We start from the raw sequence: 23,897 nt of genomic DNA, 5'->3' as shown, positions 1-23,897 counted from the left end.
TGTCCCATATAAAGTGGAGGAAGATGGGCACGGATGTTAGCCCAGGGCCAGTCTTCCTCAGCAAAAAAAAAAAAGGAGGAGGATTGGCAGATGTTAGCACAGGGCTGATCTCACAAAAAAAAAAAAAAATGAAAAAGAGAGACAATTCTAAGTGTCAGCAAGGACAAGGATTTGGAACAACTGGAACTCTCCTATACTGTCTGAGGGATTATAAATTGATACATGTACTTTGGAAAATTGTTGAGGAGTATCTGTTAAAGATGAATATCCCAGCTATTCTAGTCCTCGGCATAATCATTATAAAAATGCATATATATGTTTACCAAAAAGCATGTATAAGAATGTGCATAGTAGTATTACTCAACTATCCAAGTACCCATCAGTAGTAAAATGGACAAATGTGTGGTGGTATAGTCACAAGGAAATACTACACAATAATGAAAATGTTGCTTCAATAAGCAACAATGTGATTACATTTCACAAATGTTGAGCAAAAGAAGACAGATACAAAAGAGTTTGTGTTCATGACATCATTTGTAGCATGTTTCAAGGCCAGTAAAAGTAATTTCAATGATTGAGGGCAGAGTAATAGTTTCCTTTGGTGAGAGACAGAGACTGGAGGCTTTTAGGGGCCTGGTGGTGTTCTATTCTTTGATGTGGGAGATGGTAACATTGGTTGTTCACTTTATAAACATTAACTGAGACTTACACTTATGATTTGTGCACATTTCTGTATGTATACTATATTTTAATAAAGAAAAATTCACTCTCAAAAAGCATAAATTATGAATTAATAATTGTTCAAAAGAATGGTATTTAATGAAAATCTAGTGTAATATACTTAAGTCAATTTCCCATTGTAACTTCATCAGTTTGCCTTGGCCATTCAGATAGAAGTGAATATCTCAGGTCAACTTCACTTTATTGTTTTTTCCGTCCATGGCCAGTTAATTAATTGATCAGTTACAGAAGTAATCTAGCCCACCAGTGAGCCAAGTGTTGTGAGTCAATCACTTCATATCTTAAGATCTCCCTTTTCTTATTTTAAAAATGAGCGTTTAGCCCTGATAAACAGCAGTTTGATATAATGGAAATAAGTGAATACAATCAATATTTCTGCCTTGCTTATATCATGTTCCTTTACCAACAAATGCCTTCATGTATATTTCTTCTAAATAAGGCTATTCTCTTACATAACCACAGGGCAGTCATCACTCAGTAAATTTAAGATTGATGCAGTACTTTGATCTAGCTTATCAGCATTAGTCATTTTTTAAAATTAACCCTATAGTTTCCTTTATAATGTTTTTTGTTCTCCAGTACGGGATCCAGTCAAAGGTGAAATATTGAATTTCCTTTTTGTGTGTCTAGTCTTTTTCAATGTGGAATATTAGCACAGCCATTCTTTGTTCTCTATGATATTGATATTTTCAAAAGATATAGGATTTTTATTATTATTATTACTTTTGTTACTATGAGAATGTCCCTCATTTTAGTTTTATCTCACGTTTCCTCATGATTAGATTCAAGTTGTGAATTCCCAGCCAGAATAGTGCATCAATGATGTTGTATCTTTCTCAGGGTATTTTCTTCTAAGAGCACATTGGAAATGTTAATTTTGATCACCTGGGCAAAATGTTACATGCTTCTCTACTGTACAGTTATTATTTATTCCTTATAACAAATAAATAATCTGTGGGGAGACACTAATAGCGATTTCTTGATTTGAAACAGCAAAGTAGCTAAGAAACTTTGTTGCTTTGCCACATTAAACAGGGCACATTCTTAAAATAATCCCATAAATTCTGAATCAACTTTAGCATGGGTAATCTAGAGATATGGATCTGAAGACAGATCTTAGGGCCTCTCACTCTACTGGTAGAGCTCTTGGACACTGAGAAAAGAGTAGAACATATCTATGTGATTTAAGCTTGGACAGTGCTTCCATGGCTGGGATCAAGATATGTGAGATTGGCTTGTAAATTGCAAGTGTATTTTAACACGAGCATATAAACGTGGTGTTTGTGTTATGTTACAGAAAAGCAAATTGGAATGAATATTTCTGCAGTGATGTTACCTGATCAAGAATTAATAGCTATTTACAAGATATTTGCCTAACAGGTAAAAAATTTTGGTCATATGTGAAGATCCACATCTCTATTATCATTCCTATTCAACCTGAAGCTTTGTCTCAGTGTTTTTCCATTATCTCACAGATGTTTAACAATGAATTACAAGAAGATTAATTGAATCAGTTAAAGATGATGTTACAAACTACACTATTGTCTAATTGAACACATCATAGTCTTTTAGAGATAAAAATGATATATATGTATTAGGCCTCTGAATTTCACTAAGTATAGATAGCTCTTTATTGAAAATAGACCAAAATGTACATGAATTTTATAATCTTTCTTTAAAACCTTCAGTTTGGAGAGAGGTTATCCCATCAAAAAATGCATAATTGGATCTTGCCCAAGTATAAAGAATCATTTGGCTTATTAATTCTGATTTTAGATACGTAGGTTCAACAAATCCATGCAAATACAGCTTTCAAAAATATGAATTAGTGGTTAAAATAGCCAAGTGGCGGCAAATTAAGGGGATGTATTGATGAAGGTATTCTGTTGAGCCATGTTTAAATATTTTAAATTCAACATAACTGATGGCCACTTCTAAAGTATATGAAAGTGAGTTTATCCAAATGTCCAGAAATGATTCCTTCAGCTGTTGCTAAACTCACATATCTATTTGCTTATCAGTCTTTCCTTCCTTTCTCCTTTCCTTCCTTCCTTCCTTGCTTCCTTCCTTCCTCCCTCCCTCCCTCCCTCCCTTCTTTCCTTTTTCTTTCTTTGTACCACCTCCCGCTCTCTCTTCCTTTCTCTCTCCTTCCTTCCATTACTTCCTCTCTCCCTGTCCTTTCTTTCCTTCCTTCCTCCCTTCTTTTCTTCCATTTTCCCTCCCTCTCTCCCTCCCTCCTTCCTTCCTTCTTTCCTTTTTCTTTCTTTGTACCACCTCCCCCTCTTTCCTCCTGTCTCTCTCCTTCCTTCCATTACTTCCTCTCTCCCTATCCTTCTTTCTTTCCTTCCTTCCTCCCTTCTTTGCTTCCATTTTTGCTTCCTTACTTCTTTCCTCTCTCCCTTCCTTCCTCCCCTCTCTCCCTTCCTTCCTTCCCTCCCTCCCTCCTTCCTTCCTTCCTTCCTCATATGGGTCATTAAGTGGATTATGTAGAGAGTTAATATACAGAATTTACTCTGCTAATCATTCTTATAAATTTAAAGAAACCATTTTTGGGGGACCATAATTGCAACAAATTCAATGTCATAAAAATGTCATTGCAGTTGCTGGAAGATGAAAGTAAAGGGCAAGGCCATTGAACAAAAACAGACTGTTTCTGCTTCTGTTCACTGAATAACTTCAAACTTCAAGTTGTGATGTTGCCTTTGGGCAATCAAATGACACATACTGAAATACATCCCAGGGAGTTGTTCAGTCCATGATTTTACATTATTTCAGTTATGTCAGTTGCCTGGAATGATTCAGAAGATGCCAAAGATGCAGCCTTTGTCATGAAAAGAGAAAAGTAAGATTTCTCTTGTGTGGTTTTAAAGTAGAGTCACAACATATTGAATCTCAAAGGAACCACTGTCATCATTCAAACAAATCTCGTTTTTCAGAAGAAGAAACTGAGACTTAGTGGGTGACATTAAAGTGCTGGTGGGAGTGGTAAATGAAATATAATATAGCAGAGAAGGATTCTGTATAACAGCTATCAATAAATCTAAAGTGAAAGCCATTTAGTAGGAATTCTCCCAACTATTCTGCATGAGGATTTCCACTAGAATGCACCCATAGGGTTGTATTTTGTCCCATGTAGAGACACAGAGAGACAGATATTACCTTAATATGAAAAGAAACTTTTAAATAACAGTTATAACCTGCATGGAAGAGAAATTTCATTTACACATTCTATTTATTTTGCTTCAAACACTCTTTATCTTTTCTGTGAGATAACAACTGCACGTTCTTTAAGCTTCATTTCTAATGCCAACTTTTCTGCTTTCCCACACAGCTTTCTTCTAGTCACCATTAAAATTTGTGCATATCCCTATTGTAAATTCTCTATTTTTTAGTCATTTTTTTTTTTGTTTTTCTCTATTGCTAGACAGTAAGCTCCTTGTACTGGTGACTTTACTTGTATCCCCAGCTCTTAGCTCAGGTAGCCGTATAATGGGTGCTCAGCAAATATTGGTTTAATTGAGGGCTGGATGGATAGACGGATAATTTGGTTCTCTAAATATAGACTATACTTCCTTTTCTATTGGTATTTTAAAGTATCGACAAGATGCAAATTTCATTTAGAGAAGCATCAAATGGTGACATTTATGGAAGACTATCTTTTAGAGTCTCCTATAATACACATATCCTATGATTAATTCTAAGTGACTTACCCAAGACTTATTCATTGACTTAGTTGCAGACAATTATGCAAAGCACTATCTGAAAGGGCTCTCCTGCACTTAGCAACTTGGGAATTCCTCCCTCCACCTCTTCCCCGTTTATAAGGTCCTTTCAAACAGATGCCCATTAAGAGCATAGTCCTTACAGAGTGGAAAACATATACATTTAGTTCACAAATACGAATGATTAATGTGTTGTTATTTGGGCAGCTATATGTCAAAGGAGAAACTGTGAGAGGGCAATGTTTATCGAAGGGATTTCAAGCTTCAACGATGGAGTAGAGGAGCAGCACTGACCCCATCCAACTTTTCATATCGTTTTGCAAAGGCATGCTATGATGTCCTTCCCAGATCCTCCTTCAGGATGGAAGGACTTATTCCTCCAGCTGCTAGATGGCCTGCTGGTTATCAGTCTTTAGCTGTCAGATCTCTTCTGAATTGCCTCAGCTGAGATGAGCTGCCCCTTCCAAGTTCATACCATCTTCCTGGGCAGCCCACATCCAATATCTGGTTGACATGAGGATGTAAAGTCCAAGTCTCTTGCCTCAACTCATGGAAGGTCTGCAGGGCCATCCCAACTTTAGAGACCGCCATAGGGCCTTCACTGAGACTACATCAGAGCTCAACTTCATCCTCTGTCCATTTCTGCTTCTTTTCCTTCCCTTCGTCAATGTTGATCCCAAGGGTATTCCTTACTCTCTCTCTCTCTCAGATATGCTAATCTACTCTCACATTCAGCTTCCTGGAATGTCCAACTTGTGCGGAAATCCATTCACTAGACCCGGCAAACAGCCTCAAAGCCCCCAGAATAAGAATGTAAAGTCTCAAAGTGGTGAGAACTATATATCAAATTTTCTCTGATGTCAATAGAACTGAAATGGTTTTTTATTTTCCAAGTTACAATTAGCCTATCAGGTATATCATCCTGTAAATGTTAATACCCAAGTTAGCAATAATACAAACTCTATTTTTTAGGTGTCAGAGTGATAACTAAAGACTCAGAGGGTACTTTCCTAGTATATTTTGAAAGTTAATAGCTAATTTTTCTACACTAAAATCAGGTCTAAATAAAGATATAATTCTGCCTTCTTTGCTTAATTTGTTTCTTTCCTACTTTATGAATTTAAAAAAACTTGGTCATCGTCATGGGGGCAGTTGAGAAATACAAAACAAATAGGAGATTTGGCTTTGGTCGAAGGGAAATTTGGCTGAGAATAGAGCATGTACATTTTTTAAGTATATTCTGGCATACAAACTGAACCATTAAGCCAAGCATTCTGGTGGATCTGGGGAAAGAATTGAGGAAGCCTTAAGGGATGAAACCAAGTAACATAGGTAATGTGGCACACCTCAAAGAATTCAAGATGGACTCACTTAACGATAGGAAATTTAATTAGAGGGACGGGTAAAACTGAGAAGTATAAAACTATTTTTCATCCATTTTAAATATGTTGTTGGAATAATCTGTGTTTTAAAAAAGAAATGAACAAATGATCACATAACTACATAAATTTTTACCTCTTTAATCTTTCATTTAAGCCAGTTTCATTGTGATTCTTGCTCCATCAACTAATAATCTGTAGTAGAGTATCACACTAAAGAAATTAATTGTTAGAACCTTGATGCTAAATCATACTAGGTAACCAAATCTGTTGGAGAAGCAATTGTGGGTGGAATATCGCAAATCACAAGAATGAAAGTTTACTGATGTATATTTAAGTTATGATTGCAAAGCACATACATATAAAGCTTACAGCAGCTGTTAAAAATGATCTAGATTTATCCTTAGGACAAGAAATTACACAGGCACTTGTTATCCAAACAGTTGCACAAAGAGAGAGATAGGCCTGGGCACAAATAAAAAACAACGTGCCATAAAATGCCTGGTTTACAAGAATATCTGTTTCTAGATATGCTCAACTCTGCTGTGCTGTTTCTGTCTTCTGCGGAGGCCACATGTGAAATTGGACTGAAAAAGTGAGCAGAAGCAGAAGCATTTAAAATTACATCAGGAAGTAGAGCTTTAAGAAAGAAATAGGGTAGACATGGATGAGGTTGGTAACAAAGGGCATAGAAATCAATCAATAAATACAGTAGTGAGGAAATTATAGGGTGAGGAAAAAAAATACGAGCCATTGTCCTTACCTGAATAGCACGTACATTCTAGTGAAATCACAGGTTATTTACTTTCAATCAATAAAGTTTTATTCTTTGTGTCCTGATTAAAATGCGAGTAGAAGCTCAAGAACTATGTTAAATTGAGTTGCATACATGCTTGTTTTTGTCAGAATCTCTCAGCTCAAAAATACTCTCCGTTTGAAGGCTTAAATAATTATTTCACGTCTCCATTGGTGTATATTTTGAGTCTAGGAGAGTGGGATTTTGTCTTCTCTGACAATGAAATGACAACATTTTAGAAATATGGAAGAGACAGTAGAGACGACATAATCCAACCCCCTTCATTTATGTAAAGGACTCTCACGTCAAAAACATTTAAGTTCCACCTAGGGTCACATAATGAGAGGCAGTACTTGAGTTAAGACTCGGTCATACTAATTTCCAAACCAAGAATTGTGTTTTCCTCAAATTAACTGTCCACGTGTAATTTGTCAGAAAATGATAGCTAATGGATTTGGACGATTCAGTCTATTGTGTACTCTCTTTCCTCCCTACATTATACCTTTTATGTTTGAGATAATCATCATGTCCAAATGACATTAGTATCAAAAATGGTTGACTATGAATCAAACACTTTCTCCATTAATACCTTTTCCCTTTGTTTGTTTGATTCATATATATGTGTACATACATAATCTGAGCACTTTATAAAAATCCTTGACCCTGGGAGTTCATCTGACACAAAACAAAAGTTTGTTAAAGAAATTAAAGTACCGCTGCTTCTGGTAATTTAATATAACAGTGTAAAGCATGTTACTCTAATTAGTCTGGCTGACAAGAGAGATACTAAATAAAAAAGACTTTTTCTAATGACAGTAGAATGTTTTAAATAAAAAAGCTATGTTTTAAAACCTTTCTTTTATCTTATATCTCTAAATTAATAATGAAGGCACAACTATAATTCAAGGAGCACTCTCATTAAATTGTTACTTTTTATCTTAAAAAAGAAAATATTCACGTTGGATAAGTTCATTTTTAATGATTTACAGCTGAAAGTAAATGCGGTATGAATTTCTTCTTATCAAGGAGGAGAAACATATGTAAATTTTCTAAATATTCAAATTTGATCTTAGGGAATTTTATTTTTGATGCAGATATTTACATTTTATGAATGACTTTGAAGTTTTAATTTTAATGTCACAAAAATCTCACTTAGAGGACACAATCCAGATCTCCTGGAAGATTTCCCTATAGCAATAAAACCTAAGAGAATTATGATTTTTAATGGAAGATTAAATTCAAATGAGTCTAAATTAAAAAGTAAATGTTGACAAAATATTGTAAACATCCAGTCTTAGAAAACTACCTCTCCAACCATTTCAGACTTTAAAATCAGAAGTTGCATGCACAAAGATGCAACATTACATAACTATTAGAAACAAATGGTCTAAATTACCTCACGTGATTGACTCACAACAATCATTTCACATGATTAATCTATTCCCATCCTAAATATTAGTCTATGCTCGCTATTTCATTCCACCCCATCCATACTCACCATCAGGATGTCAGATGTCAGCTATATTTTACTCTTATTTGTATGTGGCTTCCAATAAAGCCTAGTATAACATTTGGGAGCAGAGTGGTTTACCACCACTGGGGTTGGTGAATGAGCAACCTGAAAACAAAGTAGCCTTCCACTGTGATCTATTCTCATCAGGAAGTATGAAATGTAACACATATTCTTCCACTATTTTCCATCTACTATTATAATACTTTCCACTGTATGCTTTCTGACTTATTTTGAATTAAATGTGGACTCCAAGCACCAGGAAGAAAGATATTTGTCTGGGAAGCAAGAAGAGACTCAGTTTGGGAAAATATGATGCTGAAGCTCAATCAGTTCGATAAGTTCGTTTAGTATTCAGTATGGTAGACTGAATAATGGAGTCCCAAATATGCCCATGTCTTAATCCCTGGAATTTGTGAATGTTACCTTATATGGCAAGAGGGACTTTGCAAATGTGTTTAAGTTAAAGATCTTCAGATGGGGGAGATTATCCTGTACTATCCTATTAGATTCAATGTAGTCATAAGGGTCTTTCTAAAATGGATGCAGGGGGAGTCAGAGTCAGAGAAGAAGGTGATATGATAATGTAAGAAGAGTTTGGAGTGATTCAACCACAATCCAAGTAGTGGGGGATGTTTCTAGAAGCTGGAAGAGTCAAGAAACAGACTCCCCTTAGAACATACAGAAGGAACCAGCCTTAAAAACACCTTGATTTTAGCTCCATGAAACTCATTTCAGATTTATTACCTCTAGAAATGTAAAAGAATAAATAGGTGTGTTTCTTTTGTGTGTGTGTGACTTATCATCTTTACAACTTATTATTTATTTAATATTTTTTTGAGGAAGGTTGGCCCTGCATGAACATCTGTTGCCAATCTTCCTCTTTTTCTTTTTTTTCTCCCCAAAGCCTCGGTACATAGTTGTATATCATGGTTGTAGAATTATAGCTCTTCTATGTGGAATGCCACCTCAGCGTGGCTTGAGGAGCGGTGAGTAGGTCCGCGCCCAGGATCCGAACCGGCAAACCCCAGGCCGCCAAAGCAGAACATGCGAACTTAACCGCTATGCCACCAGGCTGGCCGGGTGTGTTTCTTTTAAAGATTTTATTTTTTAGAGCAGTTTTAGGTTCACAGCAAAATAGAAAAAGATACAGAGATTTCCCATATACTCACTACCCCTATACATGCACAACCTCTCCTGTTATCAACATCCCCCACCAGAGTGGAACATTTATTACAATTAATGAACCTACATTGACATATCATAATCAAGCAAAGTCCAGAGTTAACATTAGGTTTCAGTATTCATGTTGTACATTGTATGGGTTTTGACAAACGTAAAATGTCATGTATTGATTATTTTAGTATCATACCGAGTATTTTTCATCGCCCTAAAGATCCTCTGTGCTCCATCTATTTATCCCTCTCCCCTGACCAACCCCTGGTAACCACTGATCTTTTTACTATCTCTATAGTTTTGCATTTTCAAGAATGTCATATAGTTGGAATCATACAGTATGTAGCTTTTTCAGATTGACTTCTTTCACTTAGTAATACACATTTAAGTTCCCTCTGTGTCTTTTTATGGCTTGATAGCTCATTTCTTTTTAGTGCTGAATAATATCCCATTGTCTGATATACTACAGTTCATTTATCCATTCACCTGCTGAAGGACATCTTAACTCCTTTCCTCTGCATTCAAAGAAATGAAACTCAGCTCTTCCTCAAAAAAGTTTTGGGTTCCTTGATTTAGATTTTGAGCACTAGTCTGCAGCACATTAATGAGAAATCAGAGTTCTGACTCTTGCCTTTGTGTCCACCAGTCGTAAATTTTTGACGAAGTTAAGAGAGAATACGTTCTCTAAAAAAACAATGGTTCAGTGGTCTAGCCAATGCAATCTTTCTCCCTTTCCCCGGTTTTCTTTTTTCTGCTCATAACTATTGCTCATCTGGAATTCTGGCCTGAAGTCATCTCAGGATGTTTTAATATAATGAAATACATTTTCTAGTACACTTCTAATAGTTTAGAAGAAATAACACTTTCCAGGAATATTGGTTCCTCATGTGAAGTTGAATATTTGTTCCTGGTAAAATATATTCTATGACTTTAAGACAGCTTTTGGAAGTTCAGGCTGCCAGGTGACCCCTCACTGGCCTTTAGTTCAGCCTGTTTTAAATAAAATATCCTTTGCCTGAACTAGGAAAACTTATGAGACGGGTTACTGAAAATTAATATCTCAAGAATATTTTAAAGGCTTGCATTTTGTTAACTGCTTTCTATCAAGTAGAAAAGAGCAAACTATTTCTTTTCCAAGTGCCGAATATTCTCTTCACCTCCCCAGGTTATTGAAAAAATGTTTTAATAAAGATTTATATATATTTTCTTTAATTTCCTCTTTTATCATTCAAAGGCTGAATGATAGAGGTTTCCAGAGATTTGGAGAGAGGGGCTGACCTTGGACCATGACTAAGGGAATTGTATCATCTCATGAGCCAAAGCCTTTTCACTAAGATCAGGAATATGTCAAGAGCTTAGTTTCTGTAGTTCCAAAAGGTTCCAGTCTTTTTGGAAACTGGGGATGACTCTCCTAGCTTGAATAAAAGAACAAGAGGGACAGAGAAAATGTTCTGTGCTCTTGATCCTCTCATCTGTATGTGCTATATCCAATTAAACATCAGTATGAGAGAGAAAGAACTCTGTACAGAAGCCTTGCCATCTTCTATTCCAGTTAGATTCAAATAAATACCACAAGCATTATGCAAACGGTCCTACCAGAGACCACCTTCACCCTGCCTGCCTTTTAGGTCATAGCCTCAAACGTTAGTGTGCATCAAAATAACGTAAGTGCTTGTTAAAAACTTAGACACCCAGTGGGTGCAGAGATCTGAGTTTTTAACCATTGCTCACAAGAGGTTCTATTGCAGGTGGTCTGTCTTGCAAAACAGTGTTCTAAGGAATAAACATCCCAAGGCCTATGGGGTACTGCAGAGTCAAATTTAGCTTTATAAAATGATCCATATGAGTTTAGATAATAATGTCCAAACTTACATTGATGCTCAATTCATGCTAGGCACTGTTCTAAGTGCATTTTATGTTAAATCACGTAATTCTCACAAAAACTTCATGTGGTATGTACTATTGTTACTATTCGTATTATAGAGAAAAGGTTACCAAAATATTAAGAATTTAATTAATTTATCTGAAGTCACATGGTTAGTTCCAGCTGAATTTGATCCCAGGCAAGCTGGCTCTAGAGACCATGTTCTTTCTGATTACATCATACTGTCACTTACATGCCAATCACTGAACCTGGTTGGATTAACTTTGACTATAATCAACCTGGATACGTTGCCCCATATACACTATATGGTTTCTTATCTTCCAGTATCTCTTCAGAAATATTCTCCAAATCGTTGCACTTTTAATTCTACTATATGTGCCTCTGTGACTAATTCTTTTTTTTTATACAGAGAGGAAGGATCCAGAGAACTCCACCTGAGCTGGGATGTGACACCTGCAGTTACACCTGCCTGTGGGGCTGGGTCAGGGCGTTTTCCCAGGTTCTAAGGGCTGACAGGGTGGTGGGAAGTTTATTTAAGATGCATGACCTATGAGTGACCCTGAAACTAAAAGTTGGTCATATTTTATGGGCAAACTGTCAGTTGGAAGAGATAGAAAGAATCTATCTAGAATAGAAAGTGGTAAAACCCAGGTAAGTGTGAGATGATTCCAGGCAGATGGTGGAAGGTCATTCAGGGTCACTAAAAATGACCAAGTGTTTCACAAAGACATTAAGAATATATATAGTATAGTCTCCCAAGTAGAGACGACAAACATATGAGATTAAAATATAAGTTAAAAAGGTTAAACCAAGGTAAATATATGATAGTTGCTGAAATAAAGTAAGTGATTTTTTTCACGTCCTTAGAAAGTAAAGTCAGAGAGGAAAAGGTCTAGTTTGTGCCAACATCTGTCAAAAGGGTATGACAGAAAACCAAAGCAGTCACTTTCCCAATATTACTGCCTTCATATTTATGATAGCACAAGCCATTTATCATCAATTTCAGTGCTGTTCGAGACACTGGATCACATTTATTAAAAAGTTTACTATCCTATTGCCTATAGTAAATCTATGGTTCTTAAATAGAGAATATTCCCAAAGAAGGGATAAAAATACGTGAGAGATGAATTACTTTATATCAAGGTTGTTTATCAGATCTTAATAAAATTAAAAGAAAATCACCTTGCAAAGAACGTCGTCTCATTATTTAAGGAATTATATGAGTAAATAATGACATTTACATGATCATCAATAAATCAGTGACTATGCAATTAAATTCAATATATTTAAACTCTTATGAACCTTCAAGACCTTTTGACTTGTATTCAAACTAGGACATTGTGGATCCTTACATTGGGTGATCCCTTTAGCAGGCAGCATTGGCTGCTGATGTAGAAGTTTGAGACTTGGTGGGCTGGTGATAAGACTACAGAGGCCCATAAACGAAACATTGCCACTGTAAGGTGTCTGGAAGGAACTCAACTGCAGATAATGGATGGACAGAATGGATACTTCAGCCTGATACCTGGAGATTATGGCAACAGATAATAGTTGGCATCTAGCCACACAGTTAACATATGGAAGGATCAGAAGATAGAGTATCCATTTTGGGAGTGTAGGAGGAGGATCTATAATTAGTATAAATCAGATAGAATGAAAATAAGAGTAAGGCAGACAATCAACATTATTTCCATTGGGTTATTCTGGCTGGGTTTCCACAGAAAATGTAGGGACTGGTTAGATTTAACAAATCTACCCACCTCTCCTGTCCTGTTATTGTACCTTGCTTGTTGCGTCTTTCATGAAGTGAAGTGTGGACACACAAAAGGTTTACTCCATAAGCTGCCTCGTTTCTACTTAAAAATGGATGAATTTGGATTGTCAGAATGACTAATTTGTTTAGTTGACAAAGAAAAAAAAATGTTAGCAAATACAATATCTACGTGATAGAATATTTTTTACTTTTAGGCAACTTATTCTATGTTCTATGATAATAGCTGTTCCCTCATTCTTCTCTCTTTCTTTTTTTTTCTGTGGAAGACCAGCTCTGAGCTAACATCCATTGCCAGTCCTTCTCCTTTTTGTCCCCAAAGCCCCAGTAGATAGTTGCATGTCATAGTTGCACATCTTTCTAGTTGCTGTATGTGGGACGCAGCCTCAGCATGGCCGGAGAAGTGGTGCGTCGGTGCACGCCCGGGATCCGAACCCGGGCCGCCAGTAGCAAAGCGCGCGTGCTTAACCGCTAAGCCACGGGGCCGGCCCTGTTCCCTCATTCTTAACCAGAAAATTAGAAGAAAAGAAAAAAGTGAGGAAGAAGCCTTTCTCATAGGTTTGCTGTCTTTTTTTTGTCATTATTTTTGTGTTCTTTGTCAGTGTTTTTGGGATATCATCTCCTTAATATCACACTAGTATAGTTTACAGGTTTTCTGTAGGACCAAACAACAAGAAAACTGAAGCAAAGCAAAACAAAAGGTATAGTAGTCTGTGAACAGTTGATGCAGTTACATGACCATTTAACTTAGTCCGCTTTTTCTTTTAATTTCATTAAGTAGAAATAAACATTTAAACTTAACCAATTTAATGAGAATGAGGGAAAATATAAGTTGGTCTGAGGGTCACCTCAAATTAGCCTACAAATTCTTTTATAGGCGTGTGTGGTAGGATTGGCTGGCTGATGATCAGTCTACCTGCAATTTTGAGAGCACTTTCTGATGCTGGTTTTTCTTATGCATCCTTGACAAACGTGGCAGCTCTCACATAACAGCTTTTCCAATGGCACTTGAGGAGTCTATGATACCTGTGAACATGAATAGGTGATCCTCAGAAGAAGAAATATACATGAACAATAAGTGGAATAAAGTATAACAATCCTTTCTGATTGGAGTGTACAAATAAATAAATAATGAGATTTTTTTTCCTCCAGTCAAATTGACGATGTGTATGTGTGTGAGTGTGTGTTTTAATTTTTACTTAATATCTAGCAGCAAATAAATTGAAGAAAATCTAAATGTTAATAAGTATGAAAATGCCTAAATAATTTATAGCATAGCCATTTTGTGAAGCCAGGCAGACTTTAAAGGGAATGATTTTAAGATACATGGCCCTAAAAAGATATACAAGATATAATAATTTTGAAAAGCAATTTGTGGAGCATTGTGTATCATCTTGTTAATGTTAGAAGAATGTGAAAAAAGGTGGGTATACATTTTTAAGGGAACAATAGTATCCAAAAAGATTCATACAACTGGGATAGCGGTAAGTACGGGTGGTCATAAATGAGAGATTTAGGATAGGATTCTTTAGCTGAGAGTGTGTGTGAGAATTAGATTTTGTTCTATAAATACTGCAAAACTTTTAAGTAATAAACCTACATAGATGTACACAGGCACACACAGATATACATATATGTGCATATATGTATACAATCCTCCAGTCTGTTATCAATATTTTATCTGACTTGTGTGATTTGCACTGGGGCTTTGACTAAAATTAAGGGAAAAAAATAGTAGTTTTTGTTTCTGAAACTAGACTACTCTACAGCCTCGTGGGGGATGTAAGTGGTATTCTCAATGAATGCCAACTGGCATATTTTACAAACTGGGTTTCATATATATATATATACTGCCAAATCTATAATTATTTCTAGTTACAATGTGGGTCCTTTAAGTCAAGGAACCTTAAATTCTGGTGGCTTTTGTTTTATTTTTTATGTTTACAGTCTCTTGTGGAGTCCTGAGTTCCATGAGACACTCTTAATTCCTTCAAATAACCCCCCCCTTGTGGCTGTAGCTGGTTGGAGTAGAAATCAAACACTTGCACCAAAATGATTGCTAACTAAGAATTCTCTTCTTCATTCTTTCACTGTAACATGTATCCAGACATATCTCTTTCATGATGGGTGTTGCAATCTAAAGGTGCTGTCTTACAGAGCTTGCCTAAGGTAAAATTATAATAATAGGTATCACTTACTGAATATTGTATATGTCAAGATTTTTATATTTGTTATCACTAATTTTCTTAAATTCTGTGACTAAGATATTTTTAAAAGTCCTTCCTTCCTTCCATCCTTCTTTACTTTCATCATTCCTTCCTTCCAAATACTTCTTAAGTTAATTCCCTTACAATCTCAGACCATAGTGATTTCTTAAACTACAGTCTCCAGCTACCCTAGTTGTGTGCATCACTTACTTGACAATTAAACATGAACTGGCCATTTTATGGCATTTCTTCAACTGTTTTATTGAACCATTCCACTCTTCATCTCCTGTTACATAGCTTCAAGTGTTGTGGTCTTGTAGTTTTTTAATTTAATATTTTAATTTATTGTTTATTCCATAAAATTCTACGTTGCATTTTAAGTGTTATACCAAGTTCAAAGTTCCTTTTCCAATATAGAATGTTTCACCTTCACAACAATCCAGAAATAGTGTTGGATATATATTTTTCTCCCCCTTTGGGAGTTATGCAAAATATATTAGATGATTAACTCAGGATCACTGAGAAGAGTTTGGAATAAGATTCATGATTTTTGCCTTATTATGACCTTTAATACCGTAACATTAAATTTTAGCTGTATGTTGTTGTTATTTTTTTATTGTTGTTTTTTGTATTGTTGTTATTGTGTTGTTGTGTGGTATTTTGTGGAGTGAAATTTACATTTTCACCTTTGTTTTATCTTTGAACAAATGTATGTGTATTATAAAAGGTTTACTAGCTCCCTTCTCCTTCCAATAGTGCATGTTGTATTAAAAGGTCATGAATAATGATCAAAAATTATAATAACTATCATTATCATTTAATTATCCATGTCGCAGTTCTCAATATGGATAAAACTATTGTTAAATAAAATGGCTTTCCTTTGCAATGCCACATAATTTATTTTGTACATTTAAAAATATTCTGAAAAGGGGTCCTTAGGCTTCGCTATACTGCTGAGCAGTCTTTGACACCAAAAATACGGGCCAGAGGCTGTGGCTTTTACTGCCGTGCATCACTAGTAGCACTGGACCCAGGGTTCTGCAAATTTTCAAGTAAATATATTTTAAATGTATGCATGAATGGATTTGTCTATATTATGTTTTAAGGTAAATAACTTATTTTGCTAAAAATTTGATTTTATTTAAAAATAAATCTTCAAGATCTGACTAGGGCTGATTTATACTTTAATAAATATTTACACTGTTCTATTTCCAAGTACCATTTGAACAAAGTTAGCTCACATTCAAAGGGAGGTCATATTTATGGGGAAGAGAAAGGTTTGCTCAGAAGGCTGGAGTCCTGGCTTCGCAGTCTGTCTCTTTGAGCAAAACAGTTAACTTTTCTAAGTTCACCTTCCTCATAACTGGTGCAGGGATCCATTAATTCATTCCAACAACAAATATTTATTAGTAATTACCTATTATATGCCATAAGCTGTGCTAATGGGGCATAGTAATGCTTTGCCTTTCATGAGGTTTTCATGAGAATCAAATGACAATGTATGTGAAAGTACCTTAGAAAATTTAATGGACTACAAGTATAAGAAACATCTCTAAAGCCCTGTAAGATTTTTAAATTGCTTTCTGAAATAGAGAAGACAAAATTATGTTCAGCAGAGCTTTAATATTCAGAGAATTTTATTGAATTATAATTCTTGGAAATTGCTTTATAACTTTCTTTAAAATGTATTATCCATTTTATCAGAATACCGGATTCTGTACCAGACTCTATAATCAAAAATTCTTTATTAAAGGCTTTTCATACTGTGTGTGTGTGTGTGTGTGTGTGTGTGTGTGTGTGTGTGGGAAGGGTGTTCTAGCTACCTCATTAGCATTTTCACTTGAGAGAGCTTATATTTGGAAGCTTGTTGTTTCTGTCTCTAAATATATATAAATGTTCATGATGCTATTATTATTCATATGCCCTCTCATAGCCTCCAATTCAGAATTATTTCCCTTTGTATAGTTACTTTGTTTTGATAGTCATAATTAACCTGTCTGTGGCCTTGCTGTTTCTATAGAAGACATTCATGAAATAGACATCTACTCTATATTATCCATATTTTTTACCATTCTATCTCAGATGAAGACACAATTGCCTTATATCCAGGTGAAGCACATACAGGAGTTTAAGAGATTAGTGTTATGGCACTTAAGCTTTTCAAGAAAAAATAAAAAATACTTAAACACTAAATAAGCATATATTGAGCACTCATCCTATGTCCAGAATTAAGTGTTGCTGGAATAATAGAATATAGAGAACATGTAGCCTTTTTAGGTTAAATATGGAAAACCATACTGTGGTTAGACTGTCAGGTGTTGATGGTGTGATCATTGTGAACTCTCTCCTTGTTCATGGACAAGGCTGGAGTTGAATTGATCCTTAAAGATGTTAGGGTTGAGATAAGTAGTGTGATGGATTATATGTGTGTGTGTGTTCTGTTTTTCACGAATTTTAGCTATATCTTCTTAGGAGATGATTATAATTCCTTGCTCCACTGGCTCCATGTGGCCATTAGATTTGTTTTGAATAATGAAGTGTGAGCAAAAGTAAAGTATATTACCTGCAAGAAAGACCTTTTAGAGCTAGTGCCTGGGCGATAATGATTTCTTTTCCTTTGGTCATGAAAGGGGAAAGGCAGTAGAAGGAGGCTACTTTATCAGTCTAGATTTTGTATAGGAGAATGTGTGGAGTACTGCCAGAGCTGACCCATGTTGCGCATATAATATGGGCAAGAAATAAACATTTGCTATTGTAAGCCTCTGAGTTTGAGGTCATGTGTAACTGCAGCATAACCTAGTCTCTTCTGAGTGATACTAGCAAGTAAACATTTTGGGGGCTTTACTTGCATTTCCATCTCTTGTTTTCGTGCTGGCTCGTAGATGGTGCTCACTTACTGTTGATAAATTAAAAAATGCAATGATTTTAGGGGCCGGCCTGGTGGCGCAAGCGGTTAAGTGCACACGCTCCGCTGTGGCGGCCCTGGGTTCGCCGGTTTGGATCCCAGGCGCGCACGGACGCACCACTTGGCAAGCCATGCTGTGGCAGCGTCCCATGTAAAGTAGAGGAAGATGGGCATGGATGTTAGCCCAGGGCCAGTCTTCCTCAGCAAAAAAAGAGGAGGATTGGCAGATGTTAGCTCAGGGCCGATCTTCCTCACAAAAAAAAAAATGCAATGATTTTAAATGAAACATATACTAAATGCTGAAAATTCAAATTAAGAAGATAGTGCTGGTCCTTAAGTTACTCATTATCTCATTGCAGCCAGATATGCCTCCAGTTATAGTATCACATGATAAATGGAATAACAGAGGCATATGCAAAGAATATAAGTAACTAAAATGGTGGTAACTAATTCAGACTGGGGAGGTATAGGGAGGAAAGCCTTGTGCTTCTCTGCCCACCCATTTACTAGCACCCCTCCCCACTTTATCCCTCTTTCTCCAACAAAAATGTCACTTTAATTGATGTGTTAGTTTTTGTTGATTCTGTGACATATTATCATAAGCTTTGTGGCTAAAAATAACACAAATGTATTATATTACAGTTCCATATATTAGAAGTCCAACACAAGTCTCAGTGGCTAAAATCAAAGTGTTGGTAGAGCTGTCTTCCTTTCTGTAGGTTCTGGAGGAGAATTTGATTTCTTGTCTTTCCAGTGTCTAAAGGCTGCTCACATTCCTTGTCTTGTTGCCCCCTTCCTCCATGCTCAAAGCCCACAACTCCAGGTCAAGTCCCTCTCATGTTGTATCACTTAGACCTTCTCTTTTGCCTTCCTCTTCCACTTTCAAGGATCCTTGTGATTACATTGGGCCCACTCAGATAATTCAGGGTAATCTCCCTATTTTAAGGTCAACTGGTTAAGAGCCTTAATTGTATCTGCAATCAGTTCCCCTTTGCCATGTAAGATAACATATTTACAGATTCCTAGGATTAGGACCTGGACGTCTTGGGGAGGGGGGCTATTTTTCTGCCTACCACAATTATTAACAGTCCCATTAGACTCACTGGACCAAATTTCCCTGAGAAACTAATTTTCTGTGCCTTAAAATAAAAATATACCTTTTCTAATTCCTGACTCAGATTAGGTCACACCTGCCTCTGGGGACAGTCTGGTCATCTTCCAGACTCTGCTCCATTGCAAGTGTCCAATAAAGTGGATTCAGGGCTATACTTGGAGCCATCTCTTATTTCTCTCTGTAGGCACACAAGCCCAAGCTAGTCCCATGATTTAGACCGTAGAAGAGAAATCAGAATCACAATTCAGGACTAAAACCTAAGTTACATTCTTCAATTACATGTTTGTCAGAAAGCCCTGATTCAGACATGAGATGTAGGCTCAGTTAGTTATAAGTAATAGTTTGTATCCTGTTTTTTATTCTTTCTCCCAGGTCCATTTGTTGGGAACTCTGGGGTAATGGAACCCTGGCAGTGGAGTTAGATTAGGAAGAAGAGGAGCCCATGCATGCTATTTTTTTCCCCCCTGGGATGAATTCACCCTTTTCTCTTCACCCTAAGAGGATACTTGGGAGTTACTTGATTTGAGTACTAGGGACAGGTAGGAGGAACACATATCCAAATTCCTAGTCAGGCTCCAAAATGTATGCCATGGCAGAGACTCAGTGATTTTATAACCTCAAATAGAACTAAGGTAAGGCCACGTTAGTCAGCAGATGTAGTATCATAATTAGGACCAATTATGTACATATTTGCTCTGTACATATGATTGTAATGTGAATAAATGTGCAATCCTGATACATTATATAGATTGCCAAATACTGGCTCTTCCAAACTTCACCAAAATCATCTATTGATAAGACAAATTTGAGTTTACTGCTTACTACTGTAAGAGAGAATGTCATTCTGCTAAGGTCTTAGTAATGTCTCGGAAGGGGAAGACAAAGTTAGGAGATTTACTGAGATTTTAATATTGGTTTAAGGTAGTTCTTTCTGTGCAGGGCCTTGGATAGGATTGGGAAAAGATCACGATATAATAGTTCAGTATTTGTGAATAGAGTAAGGTGAGGGTTTTGAGACATTAACTTCAAAGTGTCTTCGTCATAAACTGTAGTTTGATATTTTCTTTTGAAGATTTGATGAGTATTTTAGGAAGTTCCTGGAATGAGCAATAAAGATGTTTGCAGCTCTAACTTCCTGGTCAAGATTCTCCTGGGATAGTAACGTAATATTGATGAAGACAATGGAATAGGAAATTTGTGTTAAATAGTAAGCTGTGTGGAAAATCTCAATTCTCATGATAAGCAAAAAGAATGTGGTAGAACAACAAATCTCAAATCTCATGTATGGAGTCAGCCAATGAATTATTGAATTAGGACAACATCTCAGTGTTACTGAGAATACAAGATTTCCACTGACCTCCACATCTTTGGTGTTTTATTCAGTACCTAATTCCTTGAGCTGTATCCTAGATATAAGGAAACTTTGCAGATCTATGATATTAAATGGGATGAATACATTGGAGTGAAATGAATCTGTGATACATTCTACTCAAATATTCTCCATTTTGGTCAAAGGTAAACTTGTCCCAAGTTTCTGGGGAATGGTGGCTACAAGAAATAGAATGGTGTCATTCTTTGGGGATCTTAATGATGAAGTGTTAACTTTGGTGGAGAGAGAATTTTCCAATTCACCTGGAATAGTTTTACCTGAATTATGAAAATGTCAATTCCCCATGATAAAATTAAGGTCAGCAAACTGTCTAAGAACCTCTAGAAATTACTGCTAATTTAGCTTTTCAGGGTACCAAAATTAGGAGCTAAATCAAAGTATATATCAGAGAATGTTAATGTATGATTAAAAGATGTTCATAAAGCATTGGATCTGATAGCAGGTGAAAGTCCTCTAAGTGGAATAGGAGTTCCAGAATTTGATGGCTGTTGAATTGGACACCTCGGGATTATATGCTTAGTTACTCTTTTCTTCTAGGAATTGATATTTCTCCCTTCTCCCTCACAACCCACATGGTTGTGGTGAGAAAATATATAGTTTAATGTAAACCACTCTCCCTTGGCCACAGTTGAATAATCCAATGATAGGAGCATGACACAAATTTTGCCCTTTAAGACTTGTTCCTGAGAATGTTGGATTTGGAATCAAGAAAACCATCTGAAGCTTAAAGATTTAAATAATAGTACTTTTAAAGCCTGGGTAAGCAAAAGATGTATCTTGAAGTTAAAGGAGTAAAGTTGAAGAAGTAGATACCAGTAAAAGGAAACAGCAATGTTATATGCCTAGAGTAGTGGTTCTCAAACTTGTTAAAACACAGATTTCTGGGCTCCACCTTCAGATTTTCTCATTTGTTAGATCTATAGCAGGGCTGAAGATTTTGCATTTCTAACAAGTTCTCAGATGATACTGATGCAGCGGGGTCCAGAGACTACAGTGATCTAAAACCACTGGTCTAGAGTAAAGGGAAAAAGAACAGATGTCACATGGAAAAAAAAATTCTTAGGAGTAGGGCAAAAATGTATTCGATGTAAATAATCCACATTAGTGTGATTCCCTTCCTAGATTCAGGTGTTTAAATGGGCTCAGCATATGCAATGGTCAGGAAGAGTGATTTGGAGATAAGGAGAAGATCTCAAGGTGGAAGGCTAGTGTTATTCCCAAAGGAGGGTGGGGTTTTAAATGAGGTGGAAATGCAGTAATTTTTCAACCCGAGTAGTGGGAGTTCAGTATATCTAGCTGTCACTAATTAAGCCCCTCAAATAACGGCCAAATCTGTACTTGGTTTGTCACCCCTGATTTAAAAAGAAATGTCAATATGCTGAATATGGCAAAAGGGACATGGTTGCTAAGATTCCCTAATAGCAATGTATTTGACAGTGATGGAGTAGCTCAACTGACAGTTTCTAATAATAAAGCTCTAAGTTTCAGAGAAGTTGAGCTCAGGCTACACATAAAACGTATATAACGTGTTATATTTTTGAAAAAACAGTTGTAATTTAATAGATATTTAAAAGAAATTACAATCTCCATGTCTTTACCAAGATAGAAATAAAAAGCATCAGTATCAAGGACATTGATGAGATGTACAACAGTTTCACAAAAATTATTGGCTTTTATGGTTAAGATACTTAGAATCAAATTCCAGCAATAATCTTTTTCCATTATATAAAATTCATTTAAATAATAGGATTTGAGTAATTCTATTTGGATTGGTTGAAATAATTGCACAATGCTGAATAAAAAGTTGCAAGCCCACACAAAAGAATTAGAGTTCTGAGGGGTCTGCAGTTTTTAGGTTAGAAGGCTCTACATTTCTTTAAAAGACTCTTTTTTTAAAAATTACTCGTGGAAGAATCTTCTACAACTTCATTCCATGGTTCCATGCAAAATCTAATGTGCCTTAAAACTAGACTAAATTCTTCTTTTCACTTATATAAATCTTTACTAGTTCATTTTAAGCCTTTCTTCTCTGGGCTTTTACTGCACATAACAAAGATAAGACAAGACAATAAATGCATCAGTTTAGACACCAGGTAACCCCAGTTTTTATCAGATAAATTGAGAGTATTGTTAAACTAATCAATTAGACCAATCTAAATTGACATCTATCTTTTTTTTCATATTGGCCACTGACGTAGTTTGACAATCTGTACTATATATATATACAATTCTCTAATTATTGACTGATTCTTCACTTTCAGCTTAACATGTTTTTATGGTATTTGGAATGAACAATTTTTGCCAACTTGGGAACATTTTATGAAACAATTAGGAGACAGATTCAAATAATTAACATAAAAGTAAGACAAATGAGCTATAAACATATGAAAAATATAGAACTTCAATATTCCTAATAATCTGAAGAATTCAAACTATAACAAAAGGCATTTTTTTCACTTATCAAACAATCATTTTTGAGGTATAATTTACATAAAAATATTGTACAGGTTTTATTTTACATTTCCATGAGTCTTGAGAAACTTTTAACACCCGTGTACCAACCATCCCAAACAAGATATGGAGTATTCAGAACACTCAGAGAGTTTGTTAATTTTGATAAAACCATAAATTATCTTTAATAGATATTTATAAAATAAGAAAAAGTCTTTTTTGTTTACCCACCTATTTACCATTTCCAGTGTTTTTAATTATTTGTGTAGATCCAGAGTTCCTTTGGGTATTTTCTTTCTGCCTGAAGGAATGCTTTTAACATTCCTGGAGTGCAGAAGTGATGAATTCTTTCACCTGTTGTATTTCAGAGAGAGTATTTGTTTCACCTTTACTTTTGAAAAATATTCTTACTAGGTATAAAATTCTAAGTTGACAGTTTTATCTTTTTAGAACTTAAAGATGTTGCTCCACTGTCTTCGGACTTACATTTTTTATGACCAAAAGTCTTCTGTCATTATTATTTTTGTTCCTCTGGATGAAATGTGTTTTTTCTGGCTGCTTTTAAGATTGTCTGTTTATCATGGGTTTGGAGTAATTTGATTATGATATTGCTTAGTGTAGTTTTCTTCATGTTCCTTGTGCTTGGGTTTTGGGTTGTTGAACTTCTTGAATCTTTGAGTTGACATTTTTCATCAAACTGGAAAAAGTTGGGCATTATTTCTCAAAGTCCCCTCTCCCCACCACTCTTCCCCTTTGGGGTCTCCAATTACATGTATATTGAGCCACTTGAAGTTATATAGTTCACTGATACACTGTTAATTTATTACAGTTTTTTTCCTCTGTGTTTAAT

The sequence above is a fragment of the Diceros bicornis genome, chromosome 12 (genome assembly GCF_020826845.1).
Source record: "Diceros bicornis minor isolate mBicDic1 chromosome 12, mDicBic1.mat.cur, whole genome shotgun sequence".
Lineage (NCBI taxonomy): Eukaryota > Metazoa > Chordata > Mammalia > Perissodactyla > Rhinocerotidae > Diceros > Diceros bicornis.
This window is presented reverse-complemented; position numbering follows the sequence as displayed.